Consider the following 16,853-nt stretch of genomic DNA (forward strand, 5'->3'; position numbering starts at 1 on the left):
AAGGGAATATGCAAACCCAAGACCCCAGGGAGATATTCTGGAATCTCTGAAGGATACCTCTTGGTTCCCCCATCCCACCATGCTAAATTCAGACTTGCTGTAAGCAGGCAGAATTTCACTGAATAATTATATTCAATTTCATTGAATAATAGAATGTCATTGAACCCACAGCATCACACAGGATCTGTAGTGGGTAGCAACATCTGGCCCATAATTTGTTTGGGATGCCATATTATTTTGTTAGAAAAACACATTGCTATTAAAGTATTACAAAAAACTGCATATTCAGTAGCAGCTGTGTAAGGAATCCAGAGCCAACCTTGTCCTGTAATAATAACTTTTAATACTTCATAATAAATATTACCTAGAGTACTTAAACAAATTTACTAAATCACCTATATTCAAAACTATTTGGAGTAAAGGAGCTTGGAACAAAAGTGATCGCTTCTGATCTAAGCACTGTGAAATGATCAGATGATCATACCAGGTGCATATAATTATAGAGCCCCTGCTATCATCATAAAAGAGTCCACTGCATGAGTCTTCAGTAAAAGAATTTGTGTGTAAAGTTTTAACATACAGCAGTGTGTAAATTCCTTAGAATCAAAAATGGCTTAAAGGAAAATGGCATTTGGGCATAAAAAGCAATTTATCCAGTGCTATGGTGACTTAACTCACACATGATCATGTATTCTGCTTTTGGTATTTTAGCTCACCCCGGCCGCCAGCAAATGAGTAAGATACATGTCCATTCACAGAAGGACAGTCTAATCATACTTCTGAAAATGATATGGTGCAGCTTCACTTCTGGCTCTTGTTTCTTCTTGTACCTTTATTACGGGTCTAAACTTGCCAGGTTGTGATGACCCTCAACTGAATTTATGGTTACTCATGCCAGCCTAGCTAAAGGCTTGACTCTGCCACCCTTATTCAAGCTAAGTGGTTCCTCATTCTGAGAGACCTGGAATGTGAGTGGTGGTGGCAGAATCGGGTCCTATGTGTTCAAACTCTCAGTTTGTTACTAAAAGGTTGTCAGGTGGCTCTGGGTGTTCACATAGATAGGTTGTCAGATCATATCATAGAATATAGGAAAGGGGTAGAAAACAGGGAAAGCACTATTGTAGTTTTTAGCCAAAACTTACCGAAGGTTTAATTGTGTCTTGTAGATATAGCTCTGTGTTGTGGGCAGAGCCCAACTGCACTGCCTCAGAGGGAGCACCAGGAGGCATTCTATGCACCCTCTACTCTTCTATTTATGGAGGAGAGCATGCTACCCCACACATGGCTGGCCAGGATGGTGTGGAGGGGGTCATATGTATGTCTCCCTCCCTTCCCCACTGGAGAGCTATGTGCCTGTGGGAGTAGGGAGAGAGGAATCTGGAATTCTGCCTTCAGCAGGCTATGCAAAGACTTCTTAAGGTCACCTCTCTGCCCACCCACAGAAGGGTCCAGCAGAATCTGGCCTTAGTTTGGGAGAGATTCCTGAAGGTTGGTCAATGGTCAGTATAATTCTAATATTTAAAAACTGACAAGAAAGTCTGAGTCACTGTGAAATATTGACTCATCTAATCTTTTCTTACGCAAATCAGGACTTTTCTGCCCCTGCTACAGCCGCGAAGGCAGCATAACTGTGAAACCCTCACAAATTATATGTTCTTCTGTGTCATTATTTTCTTTCACTGTGAGCCTTATTTAATAAAGCGCTTAGCATCTGGAATTACAGACCAGTTTGCTTAATTTCAGATGTAGGGAAGATATTAGAAAGTACTTTAACAGATTAAGAGGAGGAGTACCTAGTAAAGGCATCCTTCAGCTTGATTAAGGATAGACAACATACTTTAGGAGGAGAAAGTCACGCTTCAATACCCTTTTGGAATTCTTTGAAGATAACACTGCCAAGAGAGGGTATACAGTGGACATTATATTGTTAGGTTTTCAGAAGCTATTTGACAATGTTTTACACAGGAGATTAATGTTTAAGGAGAAGAGGATCAAGGAGCAGGAGAACATTTGGCTCATTAAATTGAAAAGTAGCTATAAGGCAAGAACAATTAGTAGCTGAAAATGAAAATTTTTATACGCTAGAAAAAATATAACTTGTGAGGCCCCCCCAACATATCTATGCTGAGTTAACTTGTTTAAATAAATTATCTGGATGGAGGTACAGTATTGAAACTGAAATGGTATGATTATTTCTTTGTAGTGCCTAGAAGCCCCAAATGAGATCGTGGCCACAGAGTGTTAGGCACTGTACATTCACATACTTAGGCTACATCTACAGTATTCACTAGGGGTGTGATTACCAGCTTGCATAGACATACTTGCACTAGCTCTTATCAAGTTAGCGTGCTAAAAATTGTAGTGTACCCGGGGTAGCAGAGCCGTGGCAAGCAGCAGCACGGGCGAACCATGCCAGCTACATACTCATAGGGTTTAGGTGGGCTTGTAATCAGCACGGCTAGCTTATGCCACCGTTCTCCATTGCCCATGCTACCCTTGCTACACTACTATTTTTAGTGCTCTAGATTGATGAGAGCTAGCACGCGCGTGTCCATGTGAGCTGGGAGTTACCCCCCAGCTCCAAGTGCAGGAATACCCTAAGAGACTGTCCATGCTCCAAAGAGATTAGCATCTAAATAGACAATACAGACCCAGAGTAGGAGAAAGGAACTATTATTTCCCTCATTTACAAAGGAGTTTCTGAGTAGCAGCCATGTTAGTCTGTATCCACAAAAAGAACAGGAGTACTTGTGGCACCTTAGAGACTAACAAATTTATTGGAGCATAAGCTTATGCTCCTGTTCTTTTTAAAGGAGTTTCTGAGGCGCAGAGAGTAAGTGTCTTGTCCAAAGTTGCACAGAAAAATTGTCAGAGCTAGGAATTGAACCAGCTTTCCTGAGTCTCAGTCCAGTGCCTTAGTCACAAAACCATCCCTCCTCTGAATCACAGATGTTATAGTTTGCGGCTGACATTTCATAGGGAACAACAGAAAATTCTAAGGAACAACAAAGCGGCCCAGTGGTGCTGGAACTAGAGGGGTTGGAGGTGCTACTGCACCCCCTGGCTTGAAATAGTAATAACAAACACCAAATGCATGTTTTCCATCATCAGCACCCCCACAATCAAAATTGTTCCAGCACCCCTGGCAAAGCCATGCTCCGAAAGGGAAATATCCCCAATTCAACAGATGTCAAATGTATTTCCATACCGATATTTTGAAACATTTTAACCAGGAAAGAGACCTGGGGTTTATTGTAAAAGGATATCTTGCAGTGTCACCCCAATATGCAGCTTCAGCAAAGTCTTTTGAATACATTGAGTGACTTGTGAGAGCACATTAAAATATGTAGTTAGCTCTCTGTGGGGTTAACAATGTTACAAAAAATGATACAACATTCCTAATTAAATCTAGCTTGAATCATATATGACTAAGTTATAACCTGAAGCCTTGTCTTACATGTCATGCCTGTTTATGTAACCATTGTACAATGAAAGAACCCAACTGTGCACATCAACTATTTTGTCCCATGATATGCAAATGATAGAACAGCACTGACAAAGTGAGCAAGTGTGGGAACTGATATGTCTACAACTTGGGTCTGAAATATAAAACTATGTAAGACGTGAACATGACAGCACACATATTCCAAGTATTTTGCTCTCCCTACTTGTGCCTAATTCCTAGCGTACTGTACTTACAATCTAAACTGGGGATCCCGTTTTCAAAATGGCTGCTTAAATAAAGTGTACAGATCATGCATTTATATGCACAAACGGATGTTTTAGGCTCAGACAGGCATGCAAAATGGATCCAAGTGTCTTTTACTGGACACAGTTTAGGTGACTACTTTTGAAAACTGAAGCCAGTGTCTTTGATCTAACCCTGCTCTTGTCCTGTCCTTAAGTATCCCATCCATGAATCCTGCCTGATTGTACTACTCTTCTGAGTCCACACCTTACTCGTGTAATTCAGGTGACTTCAGTGGAGATATTCCTGATTTACAATGGTATAAGTAAGATCTGATTCAGGTCTATTGTGTTCAGAAGTGTTGCCACCCCTTGTCTTCCCCCATATTACTGATAGCTATGCCAGCTATCTGACACTGCTTTATTCAACATCTTTGATAGTTGCTGCTCTGCTACTTGCCCATCTGTAATCTACTGGTTTTGCGTGTGCACACATATGTGAATGAGAATGTGATAGTGTTCTCTAGGGCTGCAGCACAGAAAGGCTAGTGAGCTGATACAAGCAGCAGCCAAAGGAGTTTTTCTTTAACTCAAGTAGTAGAGGCCAGTGTTTTAGAGCTGAAGGACAAAGGTTCTAATCTCAGTTATGTGTGTGTGATTTATGTAATAACTGTGTCTGTTTTATGCAAACCAGGGATTTGTTACATGTCAGATGAAGCACCCAAACAAGCACTGTTGTAGCTGACATAGGGGCAACTATAAAGCAGTGAAAACACAGTGGATTACCGTAGTTGGCACTCCAGAGCAGAGAGGGCTTGGTTCATCACTCATTTATGTTGGTGTAAATCAGGAATAAGTCAAGGGAGTTACACTGGAGTGAGAGAAGAATCAGACCCAGAGATTTAATCCAAACAGTGAAAGTTATTCTTTGTGCAAGCTGACTGCGTTAGGGTCTTCTAGGAAGACTTCAATATAGAGTGCAGCTGTGCTTAGGTTAGGAGTGCCACACCTTTTATGTGGGCATAAGTATCTAAGCTAGCAAAGCTGTTCAGTGTGCTGTTATTGCTTGTGCTATGTCCTAGAGGAACATGAGTCAATCAATAATTAAGCCATACAGTATTACTTGTTGATATGGCAACATGTTCACAAAAGTGATGTGAACTTAATGTCCTTCTTTCATGTCTCCTATGCAAGTAAGGCTCATATATGGAACAACGTGTACAAATGGAACAGGCTCTACTGGGGAAAAGGACATAATGTAAAAATCAGCCCCTTTCTTTTACACACACTGATCATTCAGAAATGTGAGGTGTTCTTAACAACTTTTAGAGAGTTGTTGTTGTAAAAATCGGTTATTGCTAATTCCCTTTTGGAAATTTGAAAGGAGCTTCCCTTTGGATTTTTTTTAAATGATTTTTTTAACAGCACTTAAATGAACACCATTCCTTTAGTTTACATCTCGTTTTAGGCACCGGATGATGTCAGGAAGAATCTGCACAGCTCAGAGAATGTTAGCTGACAGTGGTTTATGCTAAGTGTTGGCAGTTAGTCCCAGATGTGGAATTGTCATCATCATCAGTAGTCTTTCATGCTGAAGACAACAGATTAAGCAGGAGCATTTCTGGAATTGTAGATCTGCTAAAAGACTCCTCAGTTTCCAAAAGTAGGGCAGGAATAAGAGTTCATTTTTGTTGCTTGCATCTGCAACTCCTGTACGCTCTCTCTGCTTGCCATTTACCCTCTTTTTTTGTTGACTTGTCTTGCTTCCAAGTGTTCTACACCAGATTTTATTTTGGCTCACCAAAATGATTCATTTGCCACTGCAACTTCACACGTTACTATCTGTGTCACAGTGGGCGAGGTTCTTTTTTCCAGGGCATCTTTGTATTCCTGCTTCTATCAGTCCCTTGATCTTTTACACATTAAGAGTTTCCAGAATTTTTTTTCTTCGGGAGCCTTTTGTCATCTATGCAAAGGACATGTCCAATCCAGTAAAGCTGTGCTTTTATAAGATTGCTTCAATGCTGTTTGTGCAACCTCTTTGCAGAACTTTTTTATTCATGATTTTATCTTGCCACTTGATATGCATAATAGCTCAAAGGTGCCGTTGATTAATTTTTTTCCAGTGCTTTGATGTGCCAGCACTACCATTTCCATGTTTTCCAGCTGTAGAGTAAATTGGAAATCAGTACAGCATGGTAAAGTTTGTTTTACATCCTTTGGGTGGTACCATGCTGGTTCCAGACTCAGTGGACCTGATTCTCCTTCTCATTTAAAAGTGTATTAATCAGGAATAAATCCACAGAAGTGAGTGAAGTTACATTAGTTTAAAGCTAGTATAAAAGAGATGTAGACCCAGCTTTCCAATCTGCCATACTCAAACCCTGCCTTTTTAAAATTCAAGTAACACTTTTTAATCAGTTAAGTCAGTTTTTGACAAAATTCCTCCCAGGTAGATAAAATTCATTGCCTCGTAGAGTTCATCACTACTGATTGCTATACTCAGTGTGATGCATTTTCCAAGACGTGGGTTGCTACACTGCCTCAGTTGTCTTCAGATTAATGGTAAAGGTCTATAGATTTTACCTACCTCAGCAGATTTTTCAGTGATAAACTAGAGTTCTAATGGAATGTATGCAACAAGAGCACTGTCATTGGCAAAAGGAATCTTATAACGGCTTTTTGTGGAGGATTCTGTGGCTTTCAGTCTGCCCAGGTTTGAAACCTTGCCAGAAGTTCAGAATGTGAGAACTCCTGGCATAACCCCTCTAATCACACCCTGAGTCATTGATCATCACTGCAAAGAAGAGGCTATAGAAAGGGATTCAGTGCAAAAACACACCCTTTCCCAATTCTATTTCATGTTACAAATAGAACCAATAATGTGTCGCCCATAGTTTATATCCAGTATTCTGTTATGCAGGTGATGGATGATTTATTCAAATACCTCTGTAGATTCAAACTTTTAGGGGAATTTCTAAAATCTTAGGCCCTGACCAGCAAAGCACTTAAGCACATGCATAAATTTAAGCATGGGAATAGTCTCATTGACTACACAGGTGCTTAAGAGCCATAGTTAGGGTGACCAGACAGCAAGTGTGAAAAATCGGGACAGGGGGGGGGTAATAGGTGCCTGTCTAAGAAAAAGCCCCAAATATTGGGACTGTCCCTATAAAATCGGGATATCTGGTCACCCTAGCCGTAGTCAGCTGACAGCATAAAAAGTTTTGTTAGTCACTGGGCCTGATGCTGATAATATGAAGTAAATTTTCACATATAGATATGTTCCCTTCCCGGAAGAGTTTAACATTTAAATAAGAAAAGACAAAATTTACAAGACTGTAAAATACTCAGGGTAAAGGACCAGGTCTTCTCATGTGTACAGCACCTCACACAGCAGGGCACCCATCCCAACTGGAGACTCTTGGCACTACCGCAGTATAATAGAAAAAGAGCTAGAGGGAGATTCTGCTCTGCTGTGCACGGCAAGATACTGTATAAAGTGCACACCATATACTGCATTAAGATTAATGCCATTCCCTAGCTTGGTTATAGTTTGAATCTGCATTCAAACTATCAACCAAACCTCAGCCATAGGCTGATGCACAGTCTGAATGTTTTGGGGGCTATATTACCTTGCAGTCAGTACTTGTCCTCCCCTTCCAAACATAAGGTATATGAAGAAATAAGATACATACACAGTATTATAAGGAAACAGAAGAGATTGCTAAGACAGCACGATTACTATACATCCTCAGCAAGTCCACCTAAGTGAAGAAATTTCACATACTTTTACCCCACTACTTCATTTTCACCTCCTTTTTCATAAGGAAAAGTGTGTCCCTCTCTTGTTCTTCTCTTTCATTTGTTCTCTGCAGCATCCTCGGCAATTCAGATCCTCGCACACTTGAACTCTTTTTAGGAAAACTTCTTGCTCCTTCTCCTGTCTCTCTGTGCATCAGTTTTGGCCACAAAGTTGCAGTACACCAAATACAACTCAGAACTAGGGTCAGAATGAGATTGAGAACTTCAGGGCCTTAGCTATATTCTTGGTATTAGGTCTGGGCAAGATGTGCAGTTGCATAGTGTATCTCTTGCACCCTTAATAAATAAATTGCCCACTGGCTGCTTTGCAAGAAAACTGGCAACTCTTAGGCAATGCTCATGTGTCCTTGGTAATGTTTGAAAGACAGATTCTATTGAGCTGGAAAAAGTAAAAACCCTAAATGTTCAATTTCAAAGACTGAAATGGCAGTAACAGCTTTGTTATTCATTTAAAAATAATGCTCTAAGATGCCATAATTCTTGATATGGAATTTTGCTGTGACTTTTGAACACATAAATCAGTATACAAACCATACAATCCAGATAATTTACAAACAAAAACTAAAGACATTTAATGGGATTTCTGCAGGCACCTTATAATTACACCCAAACAACAGTCAGAGAAGGGAGTGATCATAGTCACATTAGGAAAAAAGGAGCATGACTATCTATGCAAGACTTAACTTGATGGAAATCTAAGATATTCCCATGGCAATTCCAAACACTGGAATTATTTGGTTTAGTACTTCGTGCCCAATCATGAAACCTTTACTTTTGTGAGTAGTCCTTATTTGGATGAATAGTACATTGAAGTAAATGGACTGTTTGTATGGATGAGAATGACTCAAGTGAATAAAAGTAGCCCTCATATATTCTAACAGATGCAGCTCATCTCAGATCATACTCCAATACACACACACTTTTAAAAAGTGTTTTTGCTAATGATAGTATTTTTTTACTTCATTCATGTAACTTTAATAGCTAACCTAGCAGGAATGACTTAGCACATGCTTCTGAGTGGCTCTGTTTTAACAAGGTTTTTGTTAAACTTGTTACTGAAGGAGTTTTGGTTTCCCACTGAGCGAGACATAAAATAGATATGGCAAGTGAAATCAGGGATACCTATCTCACAAAGTTGTAGAGCTTAATTATTTTGGGTTTGTAAAGTGCTTTGAGATTGTCAGAAGGAAGGTACTTTTTTGGTGATAAGTATAAAATGGGTTTTTGTGGGATGCTGTCTTCCCAAAACATTCCACAAATTTCCACTCAAAGAGAAAAGACAATTTCAAGTAATGAAAACTCAGAAATTCAGACTAAATGTAGCTGGCAATGACCACTGAAAAATAAATTGGAAATGCTTAGGGCAACGTTTTTCTTTCAGGTTGGGGGGGAGGGATAGCTCAGTGGTTTGAGCATTGATCTGCTAAACCCAGGGTTGTGAGTTCAATCCCTGAGGGGACCACTTAGGGATCTAGAGCAAAAGCAGTACTTGGTCCTGCTAGCAAAGGCAGGGGACTGGACCCAATGACCTTTCAAGGTCCCTTCCAGCTCTATGAGATAGGTATATCTCCATATATTAATATAGATCAAGTCTGTTATCTGCATTGAGACTCTGTACTGCAGATCCTTTCCTTCTTTCATGCCTAGACCTTCAAAGACACCCAGAAACCACAGGTTTAAATTGTTATGGGGTTGACTTGCCCCATCATCCTTTCAAGGAAATAAATTGAACTCTCCTCAGTATGCTTTGGGGGGTTAGATCTTTCAGATGACACCAGTACAACAGTGGTCCTGCATACTCTAGATGGACATGAAGGGGCTGGTTTTCATTAAGTGATATATATGGTCCACTTGCATTTTTACATACATTGTATATTTGTGTACCTATTTGTGCATGTCCAATCAATGTAATTATGGATGCAAACTGACCATTTGCAACTGCAGATGTTTGTGAACAAGCACAAGTAAGACAAATATCTAATTTGCATCCATGAGCTCAGCAACTATGCATGTAGACTCTGAGCACGCCTGTAGGATAATGGTACGTGGCCTTCTTTGTAACTGTAGGGGTTTGTCTCAGTGTCCGTGGCCAAATCTTTCCCATCCCTTCTTCCCATTGTTGTATAGCTTGCAGTGCACCACTAAGATTTTTGCCTCCCAGGCAGCTGCATTTCATTCACGTAGCATCCACATTTTCATTTATTCACCTTTTGACTTAAATGGTTGTTTAGGCTGCCCAATGAATGAAATATAGGGCCAATTTACCAAGTGCTTTGGGAGCCTTCTGAAAGGAACGTGTTACATAAATAATTATTGTTGACATCAAGGTCAGTTATATGCATGCAATATGCAGCAGAGATCCCCCTGGCTAAACATGCAGCAATGCAGTTATGAGAGATGTGGTGGTTTAGTGAGTGTGGCTGATAAACTCATATTGATAGAAGAAAAAGCAGATAGGTGGAAGACTTTACAGAGCTTTCCCTTTAGCAGTTGCTCTGAATGATGTAAATGAGTGATAGTAATATGCATTTTTTAATTTGATTCACTACACATTTCATCATTATCATCATCATCATGTTCCTATTACGCCTCTGGCGTTTAGGACAGTGACGAAGCTCCTCCACTCCTGTCTGTGTCTGGCAAGTCTTTCAGGGGTTCCCCAGCTGTGCTCCAGGTTTTTCAGCTCGGCTTCCACAGCTCTTCGCCATGTTGTTTTTGGGCAGCCTCGTTTTTGCTTGCCTTCAGAAGTCCATCTAATTGCTTCTCTGGTGATGGAATCAGTTTCCATCTGAAGCACATGACTGAACCATCTCCAATGCCTCCTGGCAATGATGGTGCTCAGATTCTCTTGGCTGCACTGTGTCAATAGATCTTGGTTTGAGATTGTTCTGGGCCAAAAGATACAGAGGATTTTTCTGAGGCAGGTTGTATGGAATGAAGACAGTTTGGACAGGGGAGTTTGAGAGGGAGTTTGGCAGAGGGAGGCCTACGATGGTTAGGAAGACCCGCAACACCTGTGCCAGCACTGCTTCTGTCTCCTCCACCTGCACCTGTAGCCAGACAGAGCGCCTGAGCATGGATGCTTCTACCCAGATCCTGGTGTGGTTTTGCAGAGACTGTGATTTGCAATTCCCACTTACTGACATCCAGGCTGGGGGGACCATCCAATGTGAAAGGTGCCTGCTGGTGGAATCTCTCAGGCAGCAGGTGGGGGAGCTACAGGAGGAGGTGGCTAAGTTGAGGAGCATCCGAATCCACGAGCAATTCCTGGACGGTGTCAATGTGCAGACAGCTGAGGACTGCTGACACACCACTGGTGGAGGAGGAGATAGCTCAGGGTGGACACTGGCAGCTGGTTACTTCTGGCAGCAGGCAGTGCACCACCCCTGCTCCAAACCCCCCCACCGTAGTAATAGGTAACCATTATTCTCTTCTTGATACAGGAAAGAAGGAATCACCCCCTATAGTAGAGGAGGAGAAGCCTCGTACCCCTAAGGCTGGGAGGTCTGCTGCCACCACTGCGAATAGGAAACTTAGGGTAGTGGTGGTCAGAGACTCTCTTCTGAGGGGGACGGAGGCACCCATCTGTCGCCCGGACATTTCATCTCGGGAGGTATGCTGCCTGCCGGGAGCCCGTATCCGAGACGTTACGGAGGCATTGTTGAGGATTATCCAGCCCTCTGACTACTACGCCGTGCTACTCATCCATGTGGGCACAAATGATACTGCGAGGTGTGACACTGAGCAGATCAAGAGTGACTATAGGGCTCTGGGAGTACGGGTGAAGGAGTTTGGAGTGCAGGTGGTATTCTCTTTGATTCTTTCTGTCAAAGGTAGGGGCAGAGACAGGTGCATTGCGGATGTGAATGCCTGGCTGCGAAGATGGTGTCACCAGGAGGGCTTTGGCTTCCTCGACCATGGGATGCTATTCGAGGAAGGACTGCTAGGCAGAGATGGCGTTCACCTTTCGAGGAGGGGAAAGACCCTATTTGGACACAGACTGGCTAACCTAGTGAGGAGGGCTTTAAACTAGGTTCGACGGGGACCGGTGTGCAAAGTCCACAGGTAAGTGGGGAACATGAGACCTGGGAGATGGGTAGGAAATAGGAGGGAGCGTGGGCTATAATGGCAGAGAGAAAGGAGGGTCAGGGCAAAACTGGGAGGCAAGATCAAATCAGTATCTTAGATGCCTATATACAAATGCGAGAAGTATGGGTAATAAGCAGGAAGAACTGGAAGTGCTAATAAATAAATACAACTATGACATTGTTGGCATCACCGAAACTTGGTGGGATAATACACATGATTGGAATGTTGGTGTGGATGGGTACAGCTTGCTCAGGAAGGATAGACGGGGGAAAAGGGAGGAGGTGTTGCCTTATATATTAAAAATGTACACACTTGGACTGAGGTGGAGATGGACATAGGAGATGGAAGTGTTGAGTCTCTCTGGGTTAGGCTAAAAGGGGTAAAAAACAAGGGTGATGTCATGCTAGGAGTCTACTACAGGCCACCTAACCAGGTGGAAGAGGTGGATGAGGTAAACAACAAAATTATCCAAAGCCCAAGATTTGGTGGTGATGGGGGACTTCAACTATCCAGATATATGTTGGGAAAATAACACAGCTCGGCACAGACTATCCAGTAATTTCTTGGACTGCATTGCAGACAACTTTTTATTTCAGAAGGTTGAAAAAGCTACGAGGGGGGAAGCTGTTCTAGATTTGATTTTAACAAATAGGGAGGAACTCGTTGAACGTAGAAGGCAGCTTGGGTGAAAGTGATCATGAAATCATAGAGTTCACAATTCTAAGGAAGGGTAGAAGGGAGTACAGCAAAATAGAGACAATGGATTTCAGGAAGGCGGATTTTGGTAAGCTCAGAGAGCTGATAGGTAAGGTCCCATGGGAATCAAGACTGAGGGGAAAAACAACTGAGGAGAGTTGGAAGTTTTTCAAAGGGACACTATTAAGGGCCCAAAAGCAAGCTATTCCGCTGGGTAAGAAAGATAGAAAATGGGAAAAGACCACCTTGGCTTAATCACAAGATCTTGCATGATCTAAAAAATAAAAAGGAGTCATATAAAAAATGGAAACTAGGACAGATTACAAAGGATGAATATAGGCAAACAACACAGGAATGCAGGGGCAGGATTAGAAAGGCAAGGGCAAAAAATGAGCTCAAACTAGCTACAGGAATAAAGGGCAACAAGAAGACTTTTTATCAATACATTAGAAGCAAGAGGAAGACCAAGGACAGGGTAGGCCCACTGCTCAGTGATGAGGGAGAAACAGTAACAGGAAACTTGGAAATGGCAGAGATGCTTAATGACTTCTTTGTTTCGGTCTTCACCGAGAAGTCTGAAGGAATGCCTAACATAGTGAATGCTAATGGGAAGGGGGTAGGTTTAGAAGATAAAATAAAAAAAAAAAAAGAACAAGTTAAAAATCACTTAGAAAAGTTAGATGCCTGCAAGTCACCAGGGCCTGATGAAATGCATCCTAGAATACTCAAGGAGCTAATAGAGGAGGTATCTGAGCCTTTAGCTATTATCTTTGGAAAATCATGGAAGACAGGAGAGATTCCAGAAGACTGGAAAAGGGCAAACATAGTGCCCATCTATAAAAAGGGAAATAAAAACAACCCAGGAAACTACAGACCAGTTAGTTTAACTTCTGTGCCAGGGAAGATAATGGAGCAAGTAATTAAGGAAATCATCTGCAAAACACTTGGAAGGTAGTAAGGTGATAGGGAATAGCCAGCATGGATTTGTAAAGAACAAATCATGTCAAACCAATCTGATAGCTTTCTTTGATAGGATAACGAGTCTTGTGGATAAGGGAGAAGCGGTGGATGTGGTATACCTAGACTTTAGTAAGGCATTTGATACGGTCTCGCATGATATTCTTATAGATAAATTAGGCAAATACAACTTAGATGGGGCTACTATAAGGTGGGTGCATAACTGGCTGGATAACCATACTCAGAGAGTAGTTATTAATGGTTCCCAATCCTGCTGGAAAGGTATAACAAGTGGGGTTCCGCAGGGGTTGGTTTTGGGACCGGCTCTGTTCAATATCTTCATCAATGACTTAGATATTGGCATAGAAAGTACACTTATTAAGTTTGCAGATGATACCAAACCGGGAGGGATTGCAACTGCTTTGGAGGATAGGGTCATAATTCAAAATGATTTGGACAAATTGGAGAAATGGTCTGTTAAACTTTCATCCTGTTTACCTCAAAGACAAATGCAAAGTGCTCCACTTAGGAAGGAACAATCAGTCTCACACATACAGAATGGGAAGAGACTGTCTAGGAAGGAGTATGGCTTAAAGGGATCTAGGGGTTATAGTGGACCACAAGCTAAATGTGAGTCAACAGTGTGATGCTGTTGCAAAAAAAGCAAACATGATTCCGGGATGCATTAACAGGTGTGTTGTGAGCAAGACACGAGAAGTCATTCTTCCGCTCTACTCTGCGCTGGTTAGGCCTCAACTGGAGTATTGTGTCCAGTTCTGGGCACCGCATTTCAAGAAAGATGTGGAGAAATTGGAGAGGGTCCAGAGAAGAGCAACAAGAATGATTAAAGGTCTTGAGAACATGACCTATGAAGGAAGACTGAAAGAATTGGGTTTGTTTAGTTTGGAAAAGAGAAGACTGAGAGGGGACATGATAGCAGTTTTCAGGTATCTAAAAGGGTGTCATAAGGAGGAGGAAGAAAACTTGTTCACCTTAGCCTCTGAGGATAGAACAAGAAGCAATGGGCTAAAACTGCAGCAAGGGAGGTCTAGGTTGGACATTAGGAAAAAGTTCCTAACTGTCAGGGTGGTTAAACACTGGAATAAATTGTCTAGGGAGGTTGTGGAATCTCCATCTCTGGAGATATCTAAGAGTAGGTGTAAGGGGTCAGACTCACCCCTGCGGCGCCTCCTGGTCGTGTGAGGAATCAGCTCTGTCTAGCCCGGAGCACCCTCTGCAGGCCGGTGATCCGCCGTGTCCTTCGCACTGGCCCCCGGGTCCCTCCCAGGACCCCGGTGCCCCTCGCTCTGGGTGCTGCCCCCTCGCAGTACCCACACTCACTGTGTCTCCCCTCCCAGGGGAACCCCCACCCACTAACCCCACCTCGCCTCAGAATAAGGCTACTGCCAGTCACCATCTAGCCCCACTCCCTGGGGCAGACTGCAGTATCAGCCACTCATCACAGGCAAGGTTGGGTTTGGACCTGCTGCCTTGGCCTACACCTGGGTTGCCCTCTGCAACCTCCAGTACCCCTTAGCCTAATACTAGGCTGCAGCCTGGGGCTTTCCAGGCTGGAGCTCCCCAGCTCCTCAGCCTTTCCCCAGCCCTGCTCCACCCAGGTACTCTGTCTTAGCTCCCTGCAGCCAGGCCCTTTTCTCTCTGAAGGCAGAGAGAAACTGTGAGCTCCTGGCTCCCCAGCCTTTATAGGACCAGCTGGGGCCTGATTGGGGCGTGGCCCAGCTGCGGCTGTTTCCCCAATCAGCCCAGTAGCTGCTTCTCCCTGGAACAGCCTTCTCCCAGGGCTGTTCCAAACCCGTCAGGGAAGGAGCGGGTGTCCACCCCGCTACAGTAGGTTAGCTAAATGTCTGTCAGGGATGGTCTAGACAGTATTTGGTCCTGCCATGAGGGCAGGGGACTGGACTCGATGACGTCTCGAGGTCCCTTCCAGTCCTAGAATCTATGAATCTATGAATCTATGTCATACTTTCTCATTCCCCAGCATTCTGCATTATAAAGTAGTGTTGAAAGTACGCAGCTCTGATAAATCTTGAGTTTGGTTTTGGTGTTGTATTTTGATGATTTCCAGTCTGTATTTAAGCCTTGAAGGTGTTCCTGGCTTTAGTGATTCTGTTCCGGATGTCCTGGCTTGTTCCACCTTCTTGGTTGATGGTGCTGCCCAAGAATGTGAATGTTTCTACATGGGTGAGAACATAATCCTGTATCCCAGTGTTTCTCAAACTGGGGCCGCCGCTTGTGTAGGGAAAGCCCCTGGCGGGCTGGGCCGGTTTGTTTACCTGCCCGGTCCGCAGGTCCGGCCGATCGCGGCTTCCACTGGCCGCGGTTCGCCGCTCCAGGCCAATGGGAACTGCTGGAAGCGGCGCGGGCCGAGGGACGTACTGGCCGCTGCTTCCAGCAGTTCCCATTGGCCTGGAGCAGCGAACCGCAGCCAGTGGGAGCCGCGATCGGCTGGACCTGCAGACAAACCGGCCTGGACCGCCAGGGGCTTTCCCTACACAAGCGGCAGTCCCAGTTTGAGAAACACTGCTCTATCTGTACTGGTGATGGTGAGGCAATATTAAAGGTTATGATATCTGTCTTATTGCGGTTGATTTTCAGTCCAATTTGCTGGCTGACTGCATTGAGTTGAGTTGGGTTTTTTTGTATATGGTGTTGGGTATGTGATAGGAGAGCGACATCATCTGTGAAGACCAGGTCTTCAAGGCATGAGAAAAGTGTCCATTTAATGCCTCTTGGCATGTCTTCTGTTTTACGCCACATTACTCAGTCGATGGCAATGTTGAAGAGGATTGCAGACATGACACACCCCTGACATACTCCTGTTTTGACTTCAAAACTGAGCTCACTGTGATCAACACAGCATGTAAAGTTGAAATAGAAACTTTTGATGACGTTGATTATACGGAATGGAATTCCATATGCCCGCAGAATGCGCCCTAGGCTGGTCCTGTGAATGCTATCAAAAGCCTTCTCAAAGTCTATGAAATTTATGTAGAGTTGCCATTGCCATTCTAAGCACTGTTCTATTATGTTTCGTAGAGTGAAGATCTGGTCTGTGCCTCTACCCCCTTTCTGAAAACCAGCTTTTACTTACACTTTTTACACATTTATTATAGTTAAATAAGTTTCACTACCTAGGATACTAATAAACCTGGAAACATTTATCTTACACCATGGGAGGAAAAGGGGGAGCCAATCAAGTGGAGGCTTGAAAGCAGCCTATCAGGGCCAGGCTGGGCCCTATAAAAAAGCTGCAGGGCAGAGAGGAGCCAATGATGAGAGTGGCTAAGCCAGACTTCAGTTTGCCCTTGGAGGAAGGGGCTAGACTGAGGACTGCAGTGAGCCACTAAGGTGAGTAATAGAACCAGAAGCTGCTGGTCCCCCGGAAGTGGGGGGAGAGCCAGCGGAGCAGGTACAGGAAGAGGGCAGTGTTCAGAAGCAGATGCTGCGGTCTGGGAGTGATGTGGGTTCAACTGTGAGGACGGTGGAGACCGAGAAAGGAACGGAGGACGAGACACCACTAGCGAAGGCACGCCGCTGAAAGAGCTAATTTCCTAACCAACCATTAGGAGGCGCCGCTG

This window comes from Terrapene carolina, unplaced genomic scaffold (assembly GCF_002925995.2).
Source record: "Terrapene carolina triunguis isolate 2854851 unplaced genomic scaffold, T_m_triunguis-2.0 Scaffold67, whole genome shotgun sequence".
In the NCBI taxonomy this organism is placed as follows: domain Eukaryota; kingdom Metazoa; phylum Chordata; order Testudines; family Emydidae; genus Terrapene; species Terrapene triunguis.